Source organism: Hipposideros armiger, unplaced genomic scaffold, assembly GCF_001890085.2.
Source record: "Hipposideros armiger isolate ML-2016 unplaced genomic scaffold, ASM189008v1 scaffold_598, whole genome shotgun sequence".
NCBI lineage: Eukaryota > Metazoa > Chordata > Mammalia > Chiroptera > Hipposideridae > Hipposideros > Hipposideros armiger.
This window is the reverse complement of record NW_017731948.1, coordinates 1,150,858-1,163,074: the sequence shown is the minus strand read 5'-3', so window position 1 is coordinate 1,163,074 and position 12,217 is coordinate 1,150,858. Positions and strand designations below refer to the sequence as shown.

The 12,217-nt window shown below is 42.3% G+C and overlaps 1 protein-coding gene across 11 annotated transcripts in view; it reads right to left on the bottom strand.

Annotated features, from left to right (window-relative positions):
• Positions 1 to 12,217, bottom strand: part of NLGN4X (neuroligin 4 X-linked) — a 354,171-nt gene that overhangs the window by 291,790 nt on the left and 50,164 nt on the right. The window contains exon 1 of one of the 11 annotated variants that reach the window (XM_019624661.1): positions 387 to 460. The exons of the other annotated variants lie outside the window; for them this stretch is intronic. The gene's annotated coding sequence lies outside the window, so the exon portion shown is untranslated. Of the gene's footprint in view, positions 1 to 386; positions 461 to 12,217 lie in introns of those variants that run through there. 11 annotated transcript variants of the gene reach the window in all.

Here is a 12,217-nt window from a genome sequence, read left to right as displayed (position 1 = left end):
ACACACACACTCAGTCAGTAATATTAGAAATTCATGTGGCTTTGCCCCCAACAGAAATCAAATCTATTTTCATATCAAATTAATGGTACTGTAGATATCTAAAAATAAGTTTATAGTCACCACTATTTCCACATTGTAGCTCTTATGAGCCTCTTGACTAAATTTGGTTAATTAAGACACAATAAAGAAACACATATATTACTATGGCACATTGTAGAGAGATCTTGATAACTCTTTCAAAGAAACTGGTTTCTTTTCAAGTTTATCTTATGATTTAAAGTATTAGTTTGCGAAAGGGTATATATTTTTCACCAAACTGACCAAGGGGGTCTGAAAGACACACACACATATCCCCCAAGCATTCTTAAGCACCCTCGAGTACTTACTGAACTATTGACGCCACCTGCATTTCCAGGGATCACCACCTGGTGGGTAGAGCAAAGGCGACAGGACGGCTTTCTATTGGTAGATCAGATGGACGACGTGGTTGAGTGAATAAAGACCACCTACTCAACAATCTTGTACAAGGCTCTTCCGGCTGCTCTCCTCTCTCTTTGGACAACCTTCCCTTAGCATAATTACCCCACGAGAACAAATGACACTTCCCTCTACCTGGTCGTGTCCTCCTGGGCACTCTCCCCAGAGACCTCCGGTGGTACCTGAGAGCACCTCCGCATGGCTTCCAGAGAGGGCAAAGCTATGGCCACAACAATGCACTCAGAGGGTCACTGGAACTTTCCTCACGCAGGACATTCAGCATCTACCTGTGCCACTTCTGTGCGGCTGTAAAGCCATCGCCAGGTGAGGCTATCAGAGCACCTCTAACCTCCACAGAGATGCCAGCAACCACAGGACCCTTCCCTCTCTGGACACCCACGCCACTTAAATTTCATATCTCAAACTTAAAAATAAAGGAAATCTGGATACAGACATCCATGTCTTGCTAATGACAGATGCATCAAAAAACCATAGCTAATGTAAATTTCCACGCAAAATGCCACAAACTAATGGAGGAATGGAACGGAACGTGTCAGAAGACGTGACTTCATCTACCATTGGATGCTGTGTGTACCAGGAGGGAGTCTCTCCTCATTAAAGCCACAGAGAATTCCAGAAATGAACAGAATCGATGGTGGCATGCATAACCTCATTGCTTCTCCATGCCTGTCCTACCAACTCCCCATGCTCCATTTCTAAGAGAAAAAATGTGACAAAGGCTCGGTGTTACATAAGCTCTTGCCTATTTCGTAACAAATGGCAAAAGCCTGAACCTCTAAGGGTGGCTCTATCTCTTGCCTGTCTTCTGGTTTGTAACTTGTACCACGTCCCGTTTGAACCTCAAAAGTCCCTCTTCCTTTTCTTAAATATATATGTGGGGAGATTTCTTTCTCCCAGTCACCTCGTTCTGTACAGATAAGGATATAAGAAGGTTGGACTTTTTTTGTTTAGCACCGTAATCAGATGTCACAGATTTTTCTGCAATTACTGCTTTGCTTGGCTATTTTCAGACCTCCTATTAAGAGCTATTCTTTCACTCTGGCCTATTCCTCCTAACCCAATTAAGCCCAATTAAATCCTCTGCCACGATTGTTCTATTTCCCCCATGTTTAATTATCCCTTAATCAGTCTGTTCCTGCACGTTCTTTTCAATTGGGCCACCCCAGAGGGTGTCACTGACAGGGTGCTCATATTTTATACACTCGTGTATACAGAGGGTGCCAAAAAACGTACACACATTTTAAGAAACAAAAACTGTATTAAAATTGTAATACTCAATATATATTGATAACAAAAGATGAATACAAGTCCTGCGTGACGTCTGCAATGACAAGAGGTGCTCAGAGTGGTTCCCATCAGCGTCCAGACACTTCTGAGGACAGCGAACTACTGCTTGAGCAACGCTGACCAAAGTGTCCACTTGTGTACATTTTTTTGGCACCCCTGGTATATATTGTGGATGGAAAAGGGGCCACAGGTTAAACCTGACAAGCTCAGGAGACTAAAAATAACCACAGAGGATGGCGTGAAAATAAAAATTCCTAACTAAGGTGGGCCATGGTGGGAAGTCACATCCTTGGCCTGTAGCTTCCTTGACAAAGGTCAATTTTTATCTTAAGCCTGTCTGTCGTCTTTTTTGCACCTAAGATAACATACCCTTGCAATATCAGAGTAATCTCTTTTCATGGACCCCCCAGGGGGCATAACCCACCACACCAGAGCAGGAGTCTACAAAGTCCCTCATTGTTATCTTGTTCCCCAAATACTATCTCTGTGTGCTGTTAAATGCTATTAATTATGCTGTGCCCATCAATGTAAACGAAGTGTGTGTCTCTCCATTTCACTTTTTATCCAGTCCAAGAGATTTCCCCGCTTTGCTTTCTCCCACCCCCTTAATCTATAACCAGTGGATTTCATGGAAACTTCCTCCTTGGATTCTAATGTATAAAATAAGTTGCAAAACGGCCACTTTCCGGAGCATCTTCTCAATCCGTTGAGATTTTGCTTCCCAGAAATTGTCATCAGTTTGGCTCAAATAAACTCTTATAAGCTTTCTTGGAGGCTAGATATTTTTCGTCAATGTGTGATTTTATGTCACAAATTAAGAGCTTGTAGAAATGCACTGAAGAACACCAAAACTTCATCAGCTTTAAGGGCATTTAAAAGAGAAAAGTCAGGAAGTGCAAACTCCTAACAGGGGAAGAGGCATCAGAAGAGGCAGGAAGGAGGCTTAGCTCTCCATCAGATGAGTCCCTTGTCATGGAAATGCCGGATGTGCTGCATCACAGCAGGGGACCTCAAGTCAGGACAGCACACAAACACCTCCGGGGGGAGGGGATCAAATGAGTCATTTCTACCAACACCCATACTTTCAAAAGCAGACTCAAGGATAAGATCATGTCCTAAGGCTGTAAATGTCAGCACTGCCTGGGTTTAATGAGTTCCTCGCTAGTCTAGGATAAAAGTGACTCCTCAAAAATGCTTTTGTAAGCCACCGGCTTCTCCTTGAAAGCCAGAGTTCTACCCCCCCCCCCATCTGATGTTTATAGGGTGAAAGGTACACGGAGGAAATGTGGACGAGGCTAGATGCAAGAGAAAGCATCCCATGGGTAGCCACCGGTGGTTATTTCGGGTCTTAACCCCTCTAAGACAGGAGCTTGGGAGAGACCAGGTTTCAGTGAAAGAACATTTGGCTACACTAGAAGCACCGTTGAGCAATGAACAAATCTTTGAGCCCTTAATGATGTCCTTGGCCCTTGAGATAAAGGACCTACTGACACTTAATTCAACCTGCAGCGGTGACAGAAATGGCAGAATGGGAACCAAGGACATCAGCACGGTACCACTGAGCATGGACAATGGGCTTCCCGTATGACAAAGCACTCCAAAACGGGAACATTGAGTGACTTCAGTTAAAAAAAAAAAATACAACCACCAGAAAATGGAAAGCTTTTTGAGAGAAGCGTTAGGTCATTCTTAAGTGATGATGCAGCCTTTCTATAAAGAACACATCAGATGATAAAAAGGAATGGAGCGATGAAAATTTCTCAATTGCCCTTATTATTATTTTTTTTTTTAGCTGAGCCATCCCGCCACCTGTTGGCAGCTCACGGCTACTCAGCTCGGGCTGACTCGAACCGCTGTTGCTCAGAGCTCAAACTCTTGAGCGAGCTCTTAACCAACTGAGCCACTCAGCCGGCCCTTCTTATTTTTATTTTTAATGAAAAGCACTGCATCCAGGTGAAGGGAACACTGGAGGGGATTTTAAATTAAAGCAATAAGCCATGCTACTGTACATCCCTTGGGGACAACGGAACAATTCATGGCCCCCGCTGCACTCTGAACCAAGTATAAGTCTGGATCTCTGGGGGAACAGGCATTGGTATTTATTATACTATTGTACATTTGCTAGGGGACTCCAGTGGGCAGCCAAATCTGCAAAAAACGATGCTTTCCACGATGCTATTCACATCCACCCATCATGCAATCCTGGCGTTATTTTTTTTCTTTTGGGGAAAAAATTGTGTTTCAACAAACAAGACTCACAATGCAGGCTTAAAAGCCAAACTACCCATATTGTTTAAACAGAAGCAATCACATCCTATGGTGAAATCTTGCTTCAAGCTCTCCCCACCCACCCCATGACCACGCCAGCCTCAGGAGGCAACACTATTGGGTCTTTTCCTTTTTCTTCTCCAAATAGGCTCCATCATAGATCTAAACACTATTTTATGCTACTTTTTCTTGATATATTATCTGTAGATATTATTTAGAAATTATCTGTGGTCAACCACCATCCCATCTGCCTAACTTTCCAATATCATGATGACACCATCTTGGTAATATCTCTCTTCGGTGTTGACGTTACTGGAACGGTGAACGGTGAAATTCACGGTCACTCTTGAACAACCATTGTACTCTAACGAAATCTCCTTTCTTGAGTCACCTGTTTTATCTGGAGACAATAACACTCTCAGATGGTCATTTTCATGCTTTCTTTGAACGTATTGTCCAGTTTCCCTAAATGCTTCCACAGAACTGAAAGCTTATCCCAAATACTATTTCCACAGGGTCAAATGCCTCATTCCCTTATCAATTTATTTTTTCCCTTTGGCATCTCTCTCTAGGATCCTTTCTGTCCCATCTGCTCCCAACACTCAATGGGGACCCGATGCCTTCAGCCATCTTTCCTTGTTCCAGCCATTGTTTCTTATAAACCACGACTTTCCATTTGCTATGTATTCTGCTATTAGAAGACACACATAATCACACAGCTTGCTGAGAAAGAAGGCATGCAAGTTAAATTTTTGGAAACTGTGCATGAGTCAAAGCGTCTTTACTCTGACCTCACACTGAGAATTTGATCAGCCTACAGTTCTCTGTTGTCAGTTTTGGTAAAGATTTGGAAGGGCCCCCTGGCACTCGAACTCCTGAGATAAATTCCTACACCGAGAGTTACTTTCCTTTTCTTTCTTCCATCTATTTCTCATCAAGCTTTCTTCATAGGAAATATCCTATTTTCCAAGCTAATTTTTAAATATGACTGTTGTGTCACTTTTTCAAAGGATTTCCATGTTTAATTTTATTAAAGAGTCACTATTTTGGCACATCTCCCATAAGTTACAGATCAGAAAAGGTTTTTCATGTTTTGTAGTTGGTGCTGTGTATGTTTCCTCCTTTTTTTCTATTGTTTCATTTTTAAAATTGTTAGATTATTGTAGACTACCCTAGGATATATAAGATGCAAGGCTATCTTTTCTTGTTTAAGAATCACCTGAGTATGGATAAGCAGGGACCTCAGCAGGTGGGCTTTTACACAGTGAATAAAAAATTTCTTTTCCAATGACCTTCAAATGAAATTTTTGGGATTCATTTCACGGCCAGCTCAGTTTCCCCCTAAGAAGAAGCCTCTAATACCTGTTTGTACAAGTTCAAGGGCTTTTAACCTTGGGAGAGGTGGGGGAGAGAAGCCAACTTGTGGAAACTATGCAAAATGTATGTACTTCTCACATTCCGTGCTCAGTCCACTAATCCTCCAGCCCCTAGGTCTTTCTCTCCTGGGTTAAATTCCTCCAACATCAACTTCCTGTTTCCTGTGGGGTAGGAAGGATTGATTATACTTTACCACACAGGATAGAAACCTATGGTCTCACAGAAGTTCAACTGAGCTTAGAGTTTTGGAACAGGTAAAAAATAAAATAAAATAAAGGCATGTATGTACTCAATCTCACCTGGGTAAGCGAAACACATGAAATTCTCCACCATCAAGGAAATAATTTATTTTTCTTATATGTAATACAAGGACCTACATCAAAAAATAAACTATCAAGGGGCGGTTAGTTAGCTCAGTTGGTTAGAGCGCAGTGCTCATAACACCAAGGTTGCCGGTTTGATCCCCACATGGACCACTGAGCTGTGCAATCCACAACTAGATTGAAACAACTACTTGACTTGGAGCTGATGGGTCCTGGAAAAACACACTGTCTCCAATAAAATTAAATTAAAAACTATCAAGAGAAACAGTAAGGTAACATAAAATTATGTAGCCTTATCCCACCTTAAATAGGGGGAATACATTCTATGAAATAAAATTCATTACTTTGAATTCAATGCTTCCCAGAGTCATTTAATAAATAGCTTGATCTACCATTTTTTTTTCATGTGCTATTTCATGAACGCCTGTCACATATCCAATCATACAGCATTTATTTTGAGGGGTTTGTTCTATTTTTATCTGGCAAAGCTGCATCAAATACAGCTACATTGAAACAATGTTAAAATAAGAAATAGGGCTAAAAGTGAAAACTTATATAGAAAAGTAAGAGGGTGAGTATACGGAATGCATGTCAACATACATTTACCAACATTCAGCTCTAAAGGTCCCTCCGTTAACTTTCTCACTTTCTACCATCTTTGTCATGTCGTCAATGAAAGCCCACAAGCTGTATCTGTTCTGTCCATCAATCACATTTCTCAAGGGCTCAACTCCTTGGACCAGGGGTCTCTGATCTAAAATTGAGTAAGAATCTCATTCATACCTTTTGAGAACAGAACATCCAATGGAACTGACTTATTTTCAGGTCTCCCAACAAGATCTATATGAGGTCAATGAATATGCTAATATGTTACTCGGTGTGATGACCTAGAAGAGTGCTGTGCCTAGAATTCAATGCTGGAACAGGGTAAGGAGGCTCTGCCTCCTCAGTCATTGGTATGTCAACCTACGACCGTCTTGTTGAGATGCTGGTGAGACTAAAATTAACCTTGGCTTGGAAAACAGCATATATATTCAGCCAGTTACACCTGTTTATCACTTCATTACCATAGGGTGAGAGATACAGAGATGACTTTGAAAAGGATAGGAGAAAACCTATTAAATATAGTTGCCTATCAAAGCAGAAGAATGCATTACAGCTATTTTGCAATAACATCAGACTCTGCATTGATTCAGAATTATAGGCAATCTCCTGCCCTTTCGTCTTTCATACGAAACCTATCAGTGACACCTGATCGCTTCCATATTCTCCAATTTGCAAACAAAAACTCAATAGCTTGTCTAAACAAAATAGTGGGATTAACTTTCCAATTTTAGAATTAGATACACAAAAAATTAAATCCCATATGTTTTCCCCCCAGAAGAGAAGGTCTGGCAGGGGAAGGTTGCAAAGATGCAGAAAATATTTACAGTTGGAGCAAAGAAGGAAGATGACAAGAGAGCAGATGTCATTTTCTGCAATGTCAAAGGTATAGGACATTTGTTGGGTTCTTTAAGCATTCAGAGGGAGAGATTTGCTTGTCAGGCACGTGTGTCTATGAATGTCGAAATTCATAAGCGTGTGTTGCCTCCTACACCATCCTTACGCAGGCAGCTGATGTCAGGTGGCTGGTCTGCACAGAAGTGAGCCCGTCCCTACGCCTCCTCTCATTGGCCTGTGGTCCACACTAGCAACACAACCCTAATAAACAGGTCTGATTAATCACTTGGGCCAACACGTGGCCACCGTCTTTGGAAGGATAATTGTGCTAAGTACATACTCATTCCCAATGCACGTAATTGTTTGAGCATTCAAGACAAGTAGCTGCTCCTTCCCGTTGACAGGCAGTGACAAATAAAGGCTATTCCAGCAGTCGCACTCCTTGGTATCCACCGAAAGGGGCTGAAAATGTATGCCCGCGGATGTTTCTAGCAGCGTTATTGATCACGATGGCTATAACCTGGAGGCAACCAAGGTGCCCTTCAGTAGGTGAGAGGAAAAATAATCTGTGTTATTACCAGATAGTGGTATATTATTCAGGGCTAAAAAGCAATGAGATTGCAAGCCATGAAAAGACACGAAAGGGCCTTCAATGTGTGGTACTAAGCGAAAGAATATGTACTGTGTGATTCCAACTCTGTGACATTCTGGAAAAGGCAAAACTATGCAGACAGTGAAACTATCAGCGGTTGCCAGGGGTTAGGAGAGAGGGATGAACAGGTAGAACACGGAGGATTCCTAGGGCAGTGGCACTACTCAGTATGATATTATAATCATGGATATACGTCTTTATACATTTGTCCAAATCCATAGAGCATACAACACCAAGAGTGACCCTAGTGGAAACTATGGAGTTTAGGTGATGACGACGTGTCACTGTAGCTTCCTATATTGTGACAAATGTACCACCTGGTATGAGATGTTGATAACGGGGGAGGCTGTGCCTGGGTAGGGGACAGGGTTATATATGGGAAATCTCTGTACCTTCCTCACAATTTTGCTGTGAAAAACTGCTGTTAATTAAAAACAAAACAAAACACTATTATATAATTAAAAAATAAAAATTTATTCAAATAAACAAAGTTTTTATGTCCCCCAGAAATGAGCATTGGTTTGGAGGTGTTAAGGACGTGCCAACAGAGGTCTAGGCCAAGCACACGGTTTTCTGATTTCCTCCACACAGCCATCCCATGAGAGCAGCCCATGACACTACCCATTTTACAGAGAAAAAATGGTCTAAGAAGCCGAGACAGGTTCAAGGTGACAGAGGTGGTGCCAGTTTTTACGCCTCGTTTTTTTCTTTTTTCCTAAAGTGTGTGCTCTTAACCACTATGATAGAATGTCTTCCCGGTATTACGGTATTTTTGTAGCGGTGACACAATGATTAAACAATAAAAGCCCTCAATGTTAATTGGGCTGTAAATTTTCTGGTGTCTCTTACCACCCTTATAAGTTAAAGGACATCTGGCAGCATCCATAGAAAGAGGTTGTTGACTTTTCAATCAATCACCCCATGATTGCATTGTATTCTTAAAAATACACAGGCAGAATTCAATCTTTTAAATAAAGTGGCAACCTTCCAAACAAAAATATTACTGAGAATGTTTCCTTTCATTTTGTGGAGACAGTATGTACAAGCTCAGGAACCCATAAACTCAATCCTGCCTCCAGGATCAAAATGCTTGCAAAGCCGAAAGGAAGGGCTTTGCAATAAACCTTGGGCATCCCGTCCCCTGCACACCCTGAGTTTGAATCATCATCCTGTCACCTCAGTGTCTACCCCTGGAAAATGCACAGGATACGTCCGCCTGACTTGTTGGCGGAATCAGACAGAACCAGGACCACGGAGGGAAGTTTGAAATCTGCGAAGCAATAAATACGTGTGTCATTAGGCGAGTGGGCACTGACTGTATCGTTTACTTAAAACACTGCGATGTGCTGGGGCCACCATCATGACCATTCTGCAGATCACTCAAGACCACACGTGGGATTCCAAAGAACATGAGGGAAATGCCTTCCTCATCGACTTATCCTAAAAATGAGTAAAATCTAGAAACGCTGATTATGTATTGAGCTTTGTGTGTGTGTGTGTGTGTGTGTGTGTGTGTGTGTGTAGATAGCTTGCATAACTCATGTAAAATGGAGGAAACCTGAATTGCATGGTAATGACAGAGACACAACATCAACTCAACCTTTTGACCTGAGTGAAGAAAGGTCCTAGATGCTAATTACTAAAAAACACCCAACTGCTGATTATGGCAATGACAAGGGGGGAAAAAAAAGACATATCTTGTTCAAAAAATTAATATAACTAAGGATAAAGTTTCAGGTCCTATCATCTGAACATCACGATTATTCTAGACCCCAAAGACTGGGATGTCCTAATATTAGCCATTTCCTGGGAGTGTCAAGGATGTTGAGTAAATTATTTTCTAAAAAAAAAAAAACATTGAAAAGATAGTAGGCTAAAATGTAGAATACTGGTACTTATGTAATTTGGGGGGCATTCCTAACAGGAGGGAAATCTTTATGTCACAATTATATGGGATGTGTGGGGAGCACGTTGTCCTGACAAGTGGCTGAGCGTGGGCTGAATGACGCTCAACGTCCCCATCGGATCAGGGCTCAGTTCACACTCTATGACTCATTCCAGTGTCCTCAGGAGTGACCACTTGCCACCTGAAGCCTGACCGCTCAGGTCCATCAGTTGGAGAGAGCCAGTGCTTCTCTCAACTCAAAGTCAGCTTCAAATCACGGGGATACCACCAGAGTTCAGGGTCAAGGCATGCGCCAAAAGAAGATGGAGAAGGAAGTGGCTCCCTCGTCACTTACACCGCTGTGACGTGGGGTCCCTTATCCTGTCTTCCTTTCTCAGGACATTTCCGTATTATTCCCCATCACCTAACAGTTACGATGCTGAAGACACAGATTGAGAGCTACCTCTTTAGAACACACTGGAAATGAGAACGTCGATGTCCTCTCAGTAAGATGCTTTCAAGCTTCCAGGAAATCCACCTTATTTGTGTCGTGTTATGAAATACACTGTTATTTACAAAGTCTTGAAAACAAGAAACTTACATGAGAGAACAAACGTACTCAGAGCATTTCCACGTGAGCGAGCCCAAACCTAACGCTTCCTGTGTGAAACGACACCCAACTACAAATTAGGATGAAAGTGTTCAAACGCTGAGTCGGACATGTACGCTTATTATAGACGACTACCACTAAATGTAACCGTTTATTGTTTGTAAACACAGAAGGTAACAGCAAAACTGTATAAAGAAAACAAATATCTGTGGCTAGGCCATTCCTCAAACAAAATGAAACAACAAAACAAAACACGGGATCAGAGCTGCTATCAATTCCAGATAAGCCCTTCTCCACATGACCTTGGAAAGCCTACACTGTGGATAGCGTTATTTTTTTAAATGTTCACTTTCATTTCTTGATGTTATTTTGAAAGCATTAGTTTTCAGTGTGTTCCCAGGAGCAGGGTCATATCTACCAGCACAAGGTTATCAGCTCATTTCCGCCATCCTGTCTGCATTTTTCTTTAAATAAGATGAAGGTAACGCATTCTTGGGGGAAAACAACATTATGTTAGGAAGGACCAATATTTTGCTTCTCTCCCTCAGCGTGACAGCAATGATATTTCTTTGTGCTTTGGATGGAACTTGATTCTCACCTTCCTGGGTCCGTGAGGTGCTCTCGGGAACACAGGATGGCGCTGTGCAGAATGAGGAAAGTCCAGGTAATCTGGCACACATGCTCTCTTTTGGCGACTGTGTGTGGATGCTAATAAGTCTTAGCAGATGGCACCAAGAACCCTCCAGGGGTTATGATCTCTTTAGTAATCAACTAGAATGTGCTTAAACACATACATATACATACTAGGCAACAAATACAAGTAACTACATTCATGAGACGGACTACAAAGTACTTAAACTATCTCTAAACACCGTCTTAGGCGCTATTCTCTTATCATATTAAATTCAATCTATAATGTTTGACCGTGGAGGGACACTATGTGCCCCTAAATATCTCCTACACTCAAGGGCTATTATTATTATTTTTTTTAGTCTGGGACAGAAGTCAGACGTTTACGTAAACAGGCAGAGGGAGGTTATGATGCACGAGCCATCTTCAACAAGTCATAAATAATGAGGAGGACGCTTCCCTGAGAAGCGACGGTCGGGTGAGTTTGGAGTCACAAGCCTGAAGAGGGTATTTCTGGAACTCAGCTCCAGGAAGCAAGTCCAGCTCAGGATGAGAAGAGGGGAAGCACTGCATGAGACATGGAGGTCTGAAACTGACACTCCTGGTTCTGGAAGGTTCTGAATGGTTCCACGGGCTCTCACGATGACAAGATCATCGCGTACTAAGTGTGGTTGGCTGAATCATACCCCCAAAGCCATCCACTTCTGGGCCCCCAGATTCCCTGGGAATATAAGCTTTCACGGCAAAGGACTTTGAAGATGTGATTAAATTAAGGGTCTTGAGAGGGAGACATGATGCTGGGTTGTGTGGGGGAATCCACTGTCATTACAGGGTCCTTAAAGAGGGAGGCAGAAGACAGAGAAACAGAGGTGATAAGTGGAGCAGAGAGAAAAGGCGATGTGATGTGGGACCAGGAGCCAAGGAATGTCGGCAGCCTTCTAGAAGCTGCTCAAGACAAAGAAATGGACTGTCCCCTACAGCTTCCAGAAGGAACCAGCCCTGCGGACACTTCTGTTTTTGCCCCAGACGTCTGACCTTCAGAACTGTAGTTATTAATGTGTGTTGTTCAAACCGGTAAGTTTGTGAATAGAACATTGTTAATAGAAAACGAACACATTAGGGAAAGAGTAGAAAGTGAGGAAAAAGACGTGTAACTACTTCTTCAAGAATACAGTATAGGGGGGCCGGCCGAGTGGCACGATGGTTAAGAACTGGCTTGGACGCCAGAGGGCCCCGGTTCAGATCCC